The sequence below is a fragment of the Mastomys coucha genome, unplaced genomic scaffold (genome assembly GCF_008632895.1).
Source record: "Mastomys coucha isolate ucsf_1 unplaced genomic scaffold, UCSF_Mcou_1 pScaffold9, whole genome shotgun sequence".
Classification (NCBI taxonomy): domain Eukaryota; kingdom Metazoa; phylum Chordata; class Mammalia; order Rodentia; family Muridae; genus Mastomys; species Mastomys coucha.
In genome coordinates this window covers 66,655,457-66,670,129 of record NW_022196915.1, presented here as the reverse complement: position 1 = coordinate 66,670,129, position 14,673 = coordinate 66,655,457, and the positions used below count along the sequence as shown (strand labels likewise).

The window sequence follows — 14,673 nt, the reverse complement described above, 5'->3', positions numbered from 1 at the left end:
ATATATATATATATATATATATACACATATATGTATATATGTATATATATACACATACATATATATATACATGTGTACATTTACATATGTACATATATGTGTAAAAGATATGTGTGTGTCTACTATTCAAACATAGCAGCTGCCCATATATTGGTTAAATATGTTAAGAGATAAATAAGAAGGTTAATAAGATGCATGTATTTATATAGGGAGATACACATAGGCATATATAGAAATACATAGAAATACACACACATCTGTATGCCTATAAAATTATTTTGATGTTTTAGAATATGACCTATTCTTTTCCCCCTTGCCCTATAGTAAATTTTTGCATGTTAATAACTCCTCTGTATGCTTGAATGTTGCCATTTGAGCACTAGCTTGGGATTATACCGTATAAAGCACATGTGCATATACCATAACATTCCATAATTTAACCATCCTTTTGTGATTGAACATTACATTTGTGCGTAATTTTGTTATTTGTGACAGAAAAAATTCAAATGCAATCACTTAAAATGGATGGAAATTGGTATTCGTTCATGCAGAATAATTCTCAAAGCTCATGCAGTGATTCCCACAGTGCTAGAACCCACAATCCACCAGCCTTAGAGTATTGCCTTAGTCTAAAAAAAAAAAATGCTTCATATCCTACCAATACTCCCACAATACAGTAGAGGAGAAGGTCAAAGCCTCCCATGAGTGTTCCCCTGTAAGGAGATTTCTTAGAAATAACGTACATTGTTATTGGCCACAGCATAGGTGAAAAGGAGGGCCAGGGTACATCACGCTTTTTACTCGGGGACCACATATACATCCACAAACCAGGATCCTTATTCTTAGGGAGGAAGAGACAGAAAAACAGCAGTCTCTAACCCAGACAGTGGCTTGCATCCCAGTTTTGTTCCTGTTCATAATGCTGTGATAAGCACTGTTGCACACACATCTATACAAACATCCCCAATGATTTCTTTGGGATGAATTCCCAGAAGGTAAATTGCTCAGCCCAAGGATATGCCAAATTTTAAGAGTTTTAATATGCATTGCTAAATTTCTCTCCACAAATATTGTGCCAGTTTCTCTTCTCATCAGAATGCAGGTGGGGAGAGAAAAATGCTAATGCGAGATTCAATTTTTAATTTAACTGTTCAAAGATTCTTCACCCCCCACGATGAAGATAAAGATCCTTGCACCTCTGGAAAGCCGGTGATTGAGATTTCCAGAAGAAAACTCTCTGTCTATATAATAGCATCAAAGAAAATGCAGTTTGAGATCCAGCTATGAAAAGGACATTGTTGCTGTGGTTATTGAAAATATTATAAGAGGGTGTGTAGAAAAGGAACAGCCTTGAATTTAGTAAAAAGTAACTGGGTTTGGATCCCAGCCTCCATTTTGCTATAACTCTAAACAGCCCATTTAACCTCTCAGAGGCTCATTTTCCTTAATATAAAAATGAGGCTGTTAAAGCCTCTCTCTCTCCTGCTTTTGTGAAGTTTAAATTTGTTAATGTGCAAAGGTTTAATCATAGTTGTGTTTGAATTGAAGCTTGCACTCTTCTTCAATTTTATGATATTGCTATTCAGTATTTTATATTCTCCATAACTGCCTGGAGACGAGTAATAAGCCCTTTTTTCTCCAATAAAAAGAACCATTTGGTGCACCATTCCTCAGAGCTTCAGTTTTGTCATTGTTGTTTTGTAATCTTTATTAATAAAGGATATTAGTTTTTTAATCAACTTTAATACATAATAAAACACACACACATTTTTTAACTTTACAGTTCACTTTTGGAAAGTGCATATGCCCATGAAATTGCCATCTCAATCAAGATGCAGGGTACTTCCATTGTCTTACACAAAGTCTCCTTGTGCCCCTTTGATTCAAACCCAGTCTAGGCAACCCATACTCTAAATTCTGTCACTCCTCATTAGCTTTTTGCCTGCTTTCAAATTTCACGTAAAAGAAACCATAGAGTGAATCCTTCATTTCCCCCTTTTATGCGGTATATTTTAGATATTTCCATGTGTCTTACTTTGTTGTTTGCATTATTGTTGAGCAATATTTTGCTGTGTGAATGTGATGACCTTTGAATAGTTGTGTGAACCTTTGAGTTATTTACAATTTGAGTGTCTTATAAACAGAGAAAATATGAATCTTAGTATACACACTTTCCATACTTTTTGTCTTAAAAAGATGGGGGATAAATACCCACAAGTGTAATTGATAGCATAAATAGCAATCACATGCTTACTTTTGCAACTGTTAAAATACTTCCCATAATGCTGTGCCATTTACATTTGTTGTGGTACATTTCCTCCAGAGGTGGTTTGACCATCACCAACGCAGAGCAGTGGTGATAGACATAAAGCTTTGACAATGGAATAAACAGAACAATATATCTGAAAGCTAGGTCAAAGGTAGCTATAATAGTACCATTGACATTTCCTCACAGAAAGAATGGAAAAGGTCAAAGACCTTCACTTGAGATTCCATCCCATCTCAATGGGTCTTGGCTTGCTAGAATATAAAGGAAATGCACGATTGACTGAGATGGAGATTCCTCAATGGTGTTTTATGAATCACTCATACTTGGGTGACTGACCCCAAGAAGCTCACTGGTGCACCACACTGGACTTGATAGAACCTCTTCTTTGTGGCCTGGCAGTGCCCTTTCTATCTTTGGTAAATAGTCACTTCTTTGTCTCTCCCCAAGAAGCAATTCCAGCAGCTGTGAGCAAGACTACCAACTTCTTGACATTGATATCAATTACCTATGTTTAGTACTCAGAGATCTTACTATTACCGTAACATGTGTAAAATGATAGCTCATTTTCCTGATGAATAACAATGCTGAGCATCTTTTCTTGGCCTCATGTGCTCTCTTCTTCTTCTTCTTCCTCTTCCTCTTCCTCTTCCTCTTCCTCTTCCTCTTCCTCTTCTTCTTCTTCTTCTTCTTCTTCCTCTTCTTCTTCTTCTTTTTCTCCTTCTTCTTCTTCTTCCTCTTCTTCTTCTTCTTTTTCTCCTTCTTCTTCTTCTTCTTCTTCTTCTTTTTCTCCTTCTTCTTCTTCTTCCTCTTCTTCTTTCCTCTCTCTCCTCCTCCATATGTATGTGTGTTTAGTGTTTTTTTTTTTATTTTAATGAGAGATTTTTTTTTCTATTTGCAAGAGATAGAAAGGGCACTGACAAACCACAAAGAATGGGTTCTGTTAAGTCCAGTGTGATGCATCAGTGAATTTATTGGGGTCATTCATGCAAGTATGAATGATTATTTAGAAGCTGCACAACCAGGAAGTTCCAACCCAACATGAGTGATACATAAAAAACCATTAAGGAATTCATCTTTTTATCTTTTTATTAAATTGCAAAGAGTTTTTGTATATTTTCTTCTGTGAAATGTTGTTTATTCCCTATTTTAATAATTTCTCTTATTATTCAGGTTGCCCTTTCATAAGTGTTCCTTGTATATTCTGATAGTATAGTGTTTTGCATATATACATGCAGGATGAACTTCCATCCCACTCCACAGATTACCTTTTTGGTTGTGATTAGTATATTTTGAAGAAGTTCTTCACTTTGATGAAATGCAAATTATTCTCTTTTAAGGTGGTATTTTATGGCTTTTCTGTCCTACCTAGGTAATACCTCTTTATCCTGATATTACAGAGATTTTTTTTTGCCTAACTCATTTTCTCAAAACTAGATAGTGGTTTGACCTTTACATCTGTGATCCATTTTAAATTACTTTTTTGTGTGGTATTAGTAAAGGGTCAATGTTTGCTTTGTTTTGTTTTGTTTCTCATATGGATAGCTAGCTGCTGTGGTTCTACTTGTTGAAAACAATGTTCGCTTTTTCTGTTAAATTCTATTGTTGCATTTGTTGAAATGGGTTGTGTACATGTAGCTCTATTTCTAAATCTATGCCGTTCCAGTATCTGCCTATCCCTCTGATAATTCCATATGGTCCTGACTACTGTGTTGACAATGAATTGTAAAGCCAGATCGTATATGCCCTCTAAACCTTTTCGGCAAATGTTTTGCACTAAATATAAGATGGGTTTTGTTTTACTTCTACATTTCTGTATAAATGCTAGAATTGGCTTCTCAATTTCTATAAAAATGGCCTCTGAGACTTGAGCTGAGAGTGCCTTGAGTCTCTCTTTCAAATTAGAGAAAATGAACAACTTAACAGTCTTGGAGCAGCCAGTCTGCAAGCATGTTGCAGAGTTTTACTCATTTGCAATTTTGAAATTTTCTCCCAGGGATGATTATTATTTTAAACACACAAGACTTTATATTTTATTATATTTACTTAAAGCTATTTTATGTTTCATTACTGTACTAGGTACTGATCATTCATGTTTTATAGTTATTTGTCTGTAAACAATATGTGTCTGACTATTGTAACAATATACAGAAATACAGTATTTTATTTGTACATGTGCTGGGGCAGGATTTGGTCACAGAGTCCAGAAGAGGGCATTAGATCTCTGGGAGCTGGGGCTATAGGTGGTTGTAAGCTGCCCTACATGGGTGTTGTAAACTAAATTCAGATCCTCTGAAAGAGCAGCAAATGCTCTTAACTGCTGAGTTATCTCTCTAGTCCCATGAATATATTATTTGTAATTGGTATAGCCAAAACATATTAAATTCATACATTAATTATAGTCACTTTCTTTTTTGTATTTGATAGACTTCCTGGGCTTTTCTATGTAGCTAGCTGTTGTTTTCAAATAAAGATAACCTTATTTCTTATTAATTTTTTCTTTTCTCTTTACTTATTTTACTGGCTAGTACCACTAATACAATATTGAATAAAGTGATGAATAGACTTTTTTTCATATTCCCTGTACTAAGGAAAACCATTTGGTATTTCACAATTAACTATTTTATAATATATAATTTAAAATAATTATTATAGTTATATAATATGTAATACTCTATTAATTTGTAAAGTTTTTCTATTCCTAATTTTCTGAGAAGTTTTATCATATACAAGCATTAAATATTGCCAATTTTTTTCTCTGCATCCATTGGCATCATTACATGCATTTTCTCCTTTGTTAGAGAGATTAATTTCATGGTTTATAGGTGTTAAGCCATTCTTGTAGATTTAGGATCAACCCCATCTGGTCATAATGTATTTCCTACCTTCTTTATAATATAGCTGGCTTTGATTTGCTTTAAAAAAAAATGATGGTTTGGCATTTCTGTTAGCAAAAGATGTTATTTATAATTCTTTCCTCATGTCCTTGGCAACAATGTAATTACTGGCTATTAAATCTGAACATGCCAGCATAGGTTTTAAGCTGTGGGCTGAAGCTCCAAGCCCTGTTACTCCTATCAATTGTATCCAGTCTTCATTTCTTTGACATTATCAGTGTTAGAATTTAGCAGGTCTCACTGTAAGACATAGTGTTCTATTTTATAACCTTCGTAGATCCTCAGGTTAATGCCTAGGGTGGTAACAGGGACTCTCCTGTCACAATGGGTCAGAACCCTAGCATCCTTGAGTAATGCTTTGTCCCTTGTGTCTCTATCCTAGCTCTCGGGCCTACACATGTGTATAGCCAGACCTTAGCCATGCACTTAGAGAACTTCTTCTCTTTCCCTATCTCAAATCCAGCACAGAGCCAGTGGGAGTGGTGGAGGGGCACACTTTTAATCCCAGCCATGGAGGCAGAGGCAGGCAGGAGCTCTGTAAATGTGAAGCCAACCTGACTTATCTACATGAAGAGTTTCAGGAGAGCCAGGGTCACAGAGTGAAAACCTGTGTCAAAACAAAGAGAGAGACAAACAAACAAAACACAACAACACTGATCTGTTCTGTGAAGCCTCCTGGCAGTACAGTAGCTCCTCCTCGGCTAAACCGGACCACCATGCTGTGTGTGCTCCAGCAGAAAACTGGGACAGCACTTACCTGAGCATTGGAAGAGATTATTCTCTTCCCCTGAGGACTGATCTTGTGTAATACCAGAAAACAGTTGCCTCGTACCTTTTCCCAGTTTTAGAGTCCTTTATGACAAAACACAGATGTCTGTAGGGCTTTGTGTTGTATTAACTATGACTTGTGGCAGCCAGAGGGAAGGATCCATCTTTAGGACAATGATAAAGTGAATTTTGTTTACTGTCTTAGAGTTATACTGAAAGTAAGGTGGTTGGAGTTCATATATGGGCATTTTGAAAAGATTGATGTTTATTGGTCCTTCTAAATCTCACCTTTTATCCACAAACTTTTATCATTCTTTTTTTCTTTCTTTTTGTTTTTGTTTTTGTCTTTGTTTTTGTTTTTTCAAGACAGGGTTTCTCTGTGTAGCCCTGGCTGTCCTGGAACTCACTCTGTAGACCAGGCTGGCCTCGAACTCAGAAATCTGCCTGCCTCTGCCTCCCAACTGCTGAGATTAAAGGTGTGCACCACCACTGCCTGGCTTATTATTCTCATAACATCCCATAACACTTCTCTCTAGCAACCACCTACTGATTAGCATGAAAGGACTAACTGTTGAATGTTCCACTCTGAAAGACAATTTTAGGCAGAAAAAAAGAGCCGTGTGCTCTGTGGAGTCAATAGGACAAACTAGGTGGTTTTTGTTTTTCTTTTTCCTGAAATTAAATTATTTTTGGCTAAAAAAAAAAGAAATGGTATTGCTTTCTTGATCCCCTCGGAAACAAGCAATGTGTTTATAGAAACCAGACCTAAGAGTTAGGGCCCATATTCAAGGAGGAAAGTTCAGATTGCTTCTGCCTTCTCTTCAGTCTACTCACCCTCTGAGACTTCCCTCCCCTTTAGAGATCTCGCCACATACCAGACTAACCCCAAATATTTAGCAGCTTAAATAACCACCATTTGACTTGCTCTGGCTCTATAGGCAATCAGTCAAGACTACGCTCAGCTGAATGGGACATTTTCTGGTCTAATCTTGGGTCTGCCACGTGACTGTAGTTATTTGCCTAAGCTCCTTCACGAATCTGGTAGAATATACTGTCAGTTGAGCCACATGTCGCCAACAGGCCAGAAGGTTTCTTCACACCAAAGCTAGGTTCCAAAAGTAACAGGAGAGAGGACAAACCTATGAGGAAGCATTTGTTTAGCCACTGCTTCTGTCACATTTGCTAGTGTCCTGTTGCTTAAACAGGTCCCATAGCCAAAGGCAACATGGAAGACAACTGACAAATGTGATCCCTTGGTGCTGTCACCATCACTGTGCCATAAATCTCCAGTACATTTATTTAAGCATCTTGTTGTGTGCCCAAGCCTTATACACATCTGCCGAGTTCCTGCAGCAGCTTTTCAGTAGTGCTGTGCCTTGCTTATGAGAGAAGATACAGCCCACGAAATCTGCAAGAGGGGCTGATGATCATAGTGCATCTTCTGCACTGGAAGTGTGAGTCTCGGGCTCCTCCCTCTTCTCGGGTACAGATGATATTGTCCTTGTATTGCTCCACTAGCAGCTGTTGAAACCATGTCTCCACCACCAGAGGGCTGGCAAGCAGATGTGATATCAACCCTTACCACTTGCAACATACCAACCCAAGTCTGACAAGTGCTGGAGACATAACTCACAAACTTTTAACGTTTACCCAAACTTTTGAGGTTTCACATAAAGAAATGAGTACATAAAGACCAGGTGACTTGCCTTAATTAAGTCAAAGAGCAAGGGGGCTGCATAAGTAAGTTTGGTGTTGAGTCATTTCAGTAGTCAGAGAGCGATGCTTTCACTAAAACATTCTACTTGGTCATGTGTAATTCAGTCCTGTCTCCTGGGCTACCATGTCCTAAGTTTATGCTTTAGTTTATATCTTTCACACCCTATATTCCAGGAAGATTCTGCTGCTACACATCTGTAATCTCAGACTGAAGCGGGAGGATCATGAGAAGTTTATGGCTACCTCGAGCTACAACTTGGCCCTGTGCTTACTCTCACAAATAATAATAATAATAATAATAATAATAATAATAATAATAATAATAGTAATAGTAGTAGTAGTAATAATAATAATAATAATAATATGCATTCCAGTTACGTATTTCAAAGGGAAACTTCTGCAGTCCATAAATAGGATTCAAAAGATACTTAAAATTCTTACTTCTTATTCTTCAAACACTTTGTAAGATCTTGTTTCCTCCTTGCAATTCTTTTCATGGTAGAGATGGGGAAAAATGAGAAGGGAGTTAATGACAGTCACAAAGTGGCATTTCTGAATTCTCCTCACTTCAGCCTGACCCCATCAAGTAAGCCCAGGCATTGGGGAATTTCAGCACCTCTATTATTGCTTTTGCATGTCAGCCACCTTCAGAAATGTTTCTGTTCTGATTTAGTTACCTATTAATCTGTGCCCCTGAACCACTTTTGTTCCAGGACTTTGAGATCTGGGATATCTTTTCCCCAAAGTAATCTCTTAGGGTAGATTTGAGCTATCCTCTGAAAGGAAAATTTTGCAACAGCACTCTAAAATGGACTAAAGGGCAAGATGCTGAAAATAAAACTACTTTCTCCCTCTTATAAACGCCAAGTGAGTCTGTCAGAGAAAACATAGGAACACCAGACCTGGAAAAGGTCAAAGTCCCTGGGCCAGCTGGGGCCACTCAGAACTTCAAAACTTTCCAAGTCCACATGTCCTTGCCTGTCTAAGAACTGAACAGTCGTTGAGGCATGAGAACTCTAAACAGCTACAAATCACTAATAAGTCTGTACAAAAAGACACTGAAAATCCAAACTCATCTTTACCAAGTGAAGGGTGTGCCAACAGAAGGGAAAATAAACAGAGCATGCTGAGAGACACACAAGCAAGGGACTAACACACCAATTCAAAGGCTTGTCAGACCTCTCTTCAGAGTGCCTGACAGCAGGAAGCCAATTACTTGAGAAAGAATGAAGTTTGTTTTATGGGCTTGCTATAACAAACTCAGTCCCTTCATTCTAATATCAAGGAAGAATTTTACATTTCCAGTGGAAGCCCGCAGAGTTCTTAGAGGATGGTCTTGAGTTTGCCTTAGAGGTTAAAGCTATGAGCAATGAGAGGAATAAACAGGCTTCTTAATTCACTAAAATTAGCTCTTGTGATTAATCTGTGGCACTCAATTTGTGATAACATGCAATGGAAGATGCTGGCCTCAGAGTGCAGTAGATAATGCTATAACATAATGTCTGGCCTCATGAGCCCCTTAAGGTCCCTAATGTGTCAGGCTTTTTAATTCTCTTGGCATTGATGACCCATCATCTTCCACAGAGCGATGGAGGATGAACCAAAGAGCACCACTCTCCATTTCATGATTTAACAACATCATTATTATTAATTAATAATGTAATACTTCCTACAAGGAAACAATCTCTTGAAAGTTTACACATGAAAAACAATAACCTGTCTTCATTAAAAGCTCATCCTCATTCTGATGTAGAACAAAAACACCTAGCTTGTCTTTTGTTTATCTTTCCCTTTCCATTATATTCAAAGGAACAGAGAGTGGGATTCTTAATTACTTCACACTACGCTTGGTTAAATGCTTTTTTTTTTTTTTTTTTTTTTTTTTTTTTTGTGACATGCCTCCCTGAAATCCAGAACATCTGCCAGACAAGAGTAGGACTTCCCATATTGAGAAAAGAAAGACTTGGCCATTTGCGGTGATAGAAATATCTGGCTAAGTCCTGACAGTTTAGTGTTTCTAATTGTTCCAGAAAGCCATTCTAACTCAGTCATTTGACTATAAGAATAATGCACTACACTTTAAAAACAACAAAAACAACAACAACAACAACTTAAAAGCCCTACCATTGCATTTCTGAGTCATACTGGTAGATTTCTTCAAACATCAACACAGAGAGAATGAAAAGGAAAGACCCTATTCTCTCTCCTTCGAATGGTGGTTTTTGTGTCAGCAGCATGCTCCCTCTTCTTCTGAATTCTGAATTCTGAATTCTAATTTCAAGTGTGATACTATCATTAGCAATGGTCTACCTCATTACACTGATTACTTATTTTCCAAACACTTAGGGAAGCTTCTAGTTATCATTTCATGATTAATCTTTCCATTCATTACACTGTGGTTAGAGAGCATGCCCCGACATACTCCACCTTTGATTATGATCAAGTGAGTGTGAGTGGAGTGAGCATGTCCTGTAGGAACTGGATATCTGAAGTTGGTTGGTGCTTGTTTTAGACAGTTGAAGACAGTTGAAGATAGCAATGTCCTAAGCATGTTGGTTAAGTCAAGTATATTAAATACATTGTTCAATTCTATATTTTTAACTACCTTTTTCTCTGCCCATTAAATAAAATGTGAGTGTACAAGCGTGATGTATTCCTATGTGGCACATTGTATGGGTATATGGTTCTGTCTGTGCATGCGTGTGTGGAGGACAGAAGTTTGTGGTGGATATCTTCTTCTATTTAGGTTCATCTTGTATTTTGATACAGGGTCTATACCCTCAGTGTGGAGCTCTCTGGTTGACTATACTGTCTGGACAGTGAATCCCTATGATCTACTTACCTGTCTCCACTCAGCCCTGTGCTTACAGACAGAGATGTTCATTACTTCATCTGGCTTTTACATTAGTGCTGAAGATCTGAACTAATGTTCTCATGTTTGTGCAATGAGCTCTTTACCCACTGAGGCATCTCCTTGGTCACAGATAAGCTTTTTTGTAATTCCAATTTGAAATTATTCTTTTAATAGGAATAATATTTTCTTTGAGCACACTTATAGATAGCTATGAGTCCAAACCTATTATATTGTTATATATTTTTCTCTTCTGTCCTCAGGGTTTAATCCTCCTTTGCTCGTATTTGTTGCCCAATTGTTTTCTAATAAACATTTTATATTATTCCATTTACCTCATATTATCTAATTTTTGTTATTCTTTTTTACATTTATTTGTTTACTGTGAGCAGTGTGTGTGTGCAAGTGTGTGTATGAGTGTGAGTGGTATGTGTGTGTGAATGGGGTGTGTGAATGTGTACGTGAGTATGTGTGAGTATGAGTGGGTATCTGTATATATGTGAGTGTGAGTGGTGTGTGTGTGTGTGTGAGAGAGAGAGTGGGGTGTGTGCATGTGTATGTGAGTACATGTGAGTATGATTGGGTATCTGTATATATATGAGTGTGAGTGATGTGTGTGTGTGTGTGTGTGTGTGTGCATGATGTACGCTTCCATGCATGCATTCAGTGGAAGTTGGTTCTCTCCTTCCACTTTGTGGGTCCCAAAATCAAACACAGATTGCTTTGCTTGGCAACAAACAGCCTTATCAAATGATCCATCATTCATATTCATGCCAGCTTACCATTGTTTTAGGAGTTACCATAAAATAAAGCCTGTATCCTTGACTTGTACCAGGACACAATGAAGAGAGATTAAAAGCAGGTTTTTGCTTACTCATTTTTGAGATATTTTCATTTTAACATATGTGGGTGGATAGATATGTAAATCCCACAAAGCAGAAGCATCACTATCACATACACTACCTGCTTTTCTTGAATTTACCCAGCTGTTGATTCCCCTTTCACCAATGTCACACCCCATTCCACTTTAGTAGGGTACTGTGTACAGGCAGCGAGTGTCTAAGACAGGGCCCTTCCAAAGCACTTCTGAACTTATTCCTTACTATACTGTCTGCTCACCAGAAAGTAACACTTCTCTATTTCCAAACTCTAGCTGATAGGACACTCCCACCATAGCCTTCTTCCACTGATATCTTCAGGAGCACTCAACAAGGCCTCTTGCCTTTCAGATTTTCTAAGCTAAAGCTAGCTCTCTGGCTTTATGCTTCAGAGAAGTGAGGTTGGTCTCCTTAGAGTCACTGGACTGTGCTCTGCTCCCATGGACAGACAGGCTTCTATGCCTGTCCAATAGAGTGGGACAGAGTTTATCTTAGCATTTTATTTTAAACTGTCCTTTCATGTCAAGGAATCAGAGAATAGAGTAAAACATGCTTCCCCCCCTCTTAATCCATGAGGAGAGGAAGCAATGCAAGATGCCAATTTATTTGTCTGCAACAGTGTTTCTCAACCTGTGGGTTACAACCCCTTTAGCAAACCTCTATTTCCAAAAGTCTTTACATTACAATTCATAATGGTAGCAAAACTACAGTTATGAAGTAGCAACAAAAATAATCGTATGGTTCAGGAAGACCACAACATGAGGAACCATTATCAAATGGGCACAGCATTAGGAGAGTTGAGAACCACAGGTCTACAAAATTCAGAAAACCTGACTATAATCCTTCAAAAGAGATTGGTTGGAATCTTTGTCTGTTTTCTGTGCTTTGATTGAAAATCACATAATGAGTAATTTATCAGAGATAAAAATGTTTTGGTCTCATTATTCAATAGGATGCAAAATTCAAAATCAGAAGATGATAAAAAGCCAGGCCCTTTCTGCTGGTGGGGACTCTTTGTAGACCCCCAAGGAGGCAAGGCATTCACCATTATGAGACAGTGAAAGCTTGCTAACCTTGTCTTTTTTGTTTTCTTAGAAGGCCACTAGTACAATCATGAGAGTCCCATCCTTGCTACCTATCTGGTCCTAACTACCTCCCAAAGTGGGACCCTCCAATGTTGTTAAGAGCACTTTGGGAATTGAACTTCCATAAGAGCTTTAGAAAATACAAACACCACAGCAAGAGGTGAAGACTAAGGAACATGTTCCCAGTCCTTCTCTGCCAATCCCCATCTTAAAAGTGCTTTTGTCTTAAATAATGAATACAGTATTCCTACACTTGCTCCTTGTGCTTTCACAGAACTCAGGAATTTCATACTCGTTTTTAACACAAATTGCCACAAGATAGCGTGAATTATTAATTATCTTATTTCAAAACATGATTTTTTTAAACAAAAAAAAATGTTTAACTTAATAGAACTTTTCCTTTCCTCTGGAAGGTTTTCAAGTTTATAAAGGACCCATAGAAAATAGGCTATTAGTACATAATTGCCATTCCCTTCCTGCTGAGTGACAGAGAATCAACATTAATGCCTTGTTTTAAAAATAGTTTTGTATTTGTATTAGTAGGTTCATTGAGTCAAACCACACAAACATGGGCCACTCTCTTATGTCTGAGTTTCAGGATGCAATGTTTAATGTATATCATGGGAAACTCTTTATTTTCTTTCTTTTTTTTTCATCCACCTCCTCACCCCTACCCTTCACCTTCTCCTCCTTCCTCCCCACAACCTCTCTCTCTTCCTCTTCTGTGTAATTTTTGCAGGTGCTGGGGGTTGCATAGGTTAAACAAGTGCTTCTATCCCTGAACTACAACTCCATTCCTTGCTTCTCATTTGTATTGATCTCAAAGCATTTCCTGCATATGGACATGCTAATACTGAGTTATAAACCAAATACATAAGAGCTGGTCATTTCTCTCAATTATTTTGTAGATTGCTGAAAGAACTAGAAAATAAAGCCAAGAAAATAAAGAAAATGATGAAGATATGTAGAATTCTCTAAGAGCCCAAAAGAGAACAATCACTATGTGCTTCTTGAAATAGATACTACTCAAGTTTTCTTAAAAATCGAGTAGGAATCAAAGGCCCCAAATCTTAAGTTTTCTATATGGAGTAATTAAACAGATTCTAGTGGTGGCAATGAAAGTGCAAAATGTAGAAAGAACCATCGTTAACTTAATCTTGGAAATATTTGGCTTGTGCTGTTGGCACAGAGGGACAACACTGGTTGCTGAACACCTGGACACATAACAATAAAAACTAGAGGATCAGAGACTAGAAGGACAAGTTTTAAAGTAATTAGCATTTAGTTGGTACTATTGTCATTTAGACATCAATGTCCACCAAAGCCCATGTGTCAAAAGCTTACCCTAACAGAGACAGTATCAAACCAACTCTTAATGCTGTATCTTTACATCCAAGATTGATACATCTCTGGAACAGTGAAGTGTTTCAGTTGGTTGGTTGATTGGCTGGGTTTGTTTGTTTTCTTGCTTGTTTGTTTTCAATAAGTGACAACTAACAAAGAGGCATACAATTGATTAAAATATAGAAAATAAGAGACTACTGCTAATATTTAACCCTAATGGGACACTTCCTCTTTCCAGGGCTCAGAGATCATCAAGGAAGAGGACCCAAAAGAAAGATTTTTAAGAGCCAGAAGTGGTGGATGACCACAGTAAACCAGTGTTTTTCAGACACAAGGCAGGTTCACATATGAACTCAAAGCAGTTGTGACAGTACTCACAAGACCCATACGAACTCAGGCCAGACGACATCCAGAATGGAGGGAGGAGGTGGGGCATAGAATCGGATCCCAGGATGCTGAACTATTAGCAATTGATAGTTGCTAAAAGACAGAGAGGTGGTGTTCTTTAAGGAGGTGACTCCTGGGAGATTGATCATGCTCCAGTTGATAGGCATACACTAAGAGTTTCTAGGCAGCACAAGTTGGACTCAATAGATTAAAAACAATGAGAACACAGAGTTAAGTGTGTACAGAAGATATGATCAAACCACAAAGTCTGAATTTCTCAAAGAATTGATAAAAATTTTTTTTAAAAAATTCTTACTCCACAAATATCACCACTGGGAGATGATAGGACTTTTAAAGGTGCGGGACTAATTGGAGGAAATGAAGTCATTGAAAGTATACACTTGAAGTGTACCTTAGCACCCCAGTGTGTGTTCATGCTCTCTGTCTCTCTCTGTCTCTCTGTCTCTCTGTCTCTGTCTCT

General features: G+C 37.7%; 1 long non-coding RNA gene across 1 annotated transcript in view; it reads right to left on the bottom strand.

Moving 5' to 3' along the window:
- LOC116085096 overlaps positions 1 to 5,955 on the bottom strand; it is an 18,020-nt gene extending 12,065 nt beyond the window's left edge. Inside the window, exon 1 of the long non-coding RNA XR_004116416.1 lies at positions 5,921 to 5,955. This is a non-coding gene — a long non-coding RNA (uncharacterized LOC116085096). The remainder of the gene's footprint in view (positions 1 to 5,920) is intronic.
- Between the last annotated feature and the right edge of the window lie 8,718 nt (positions 5,956 to 14,673).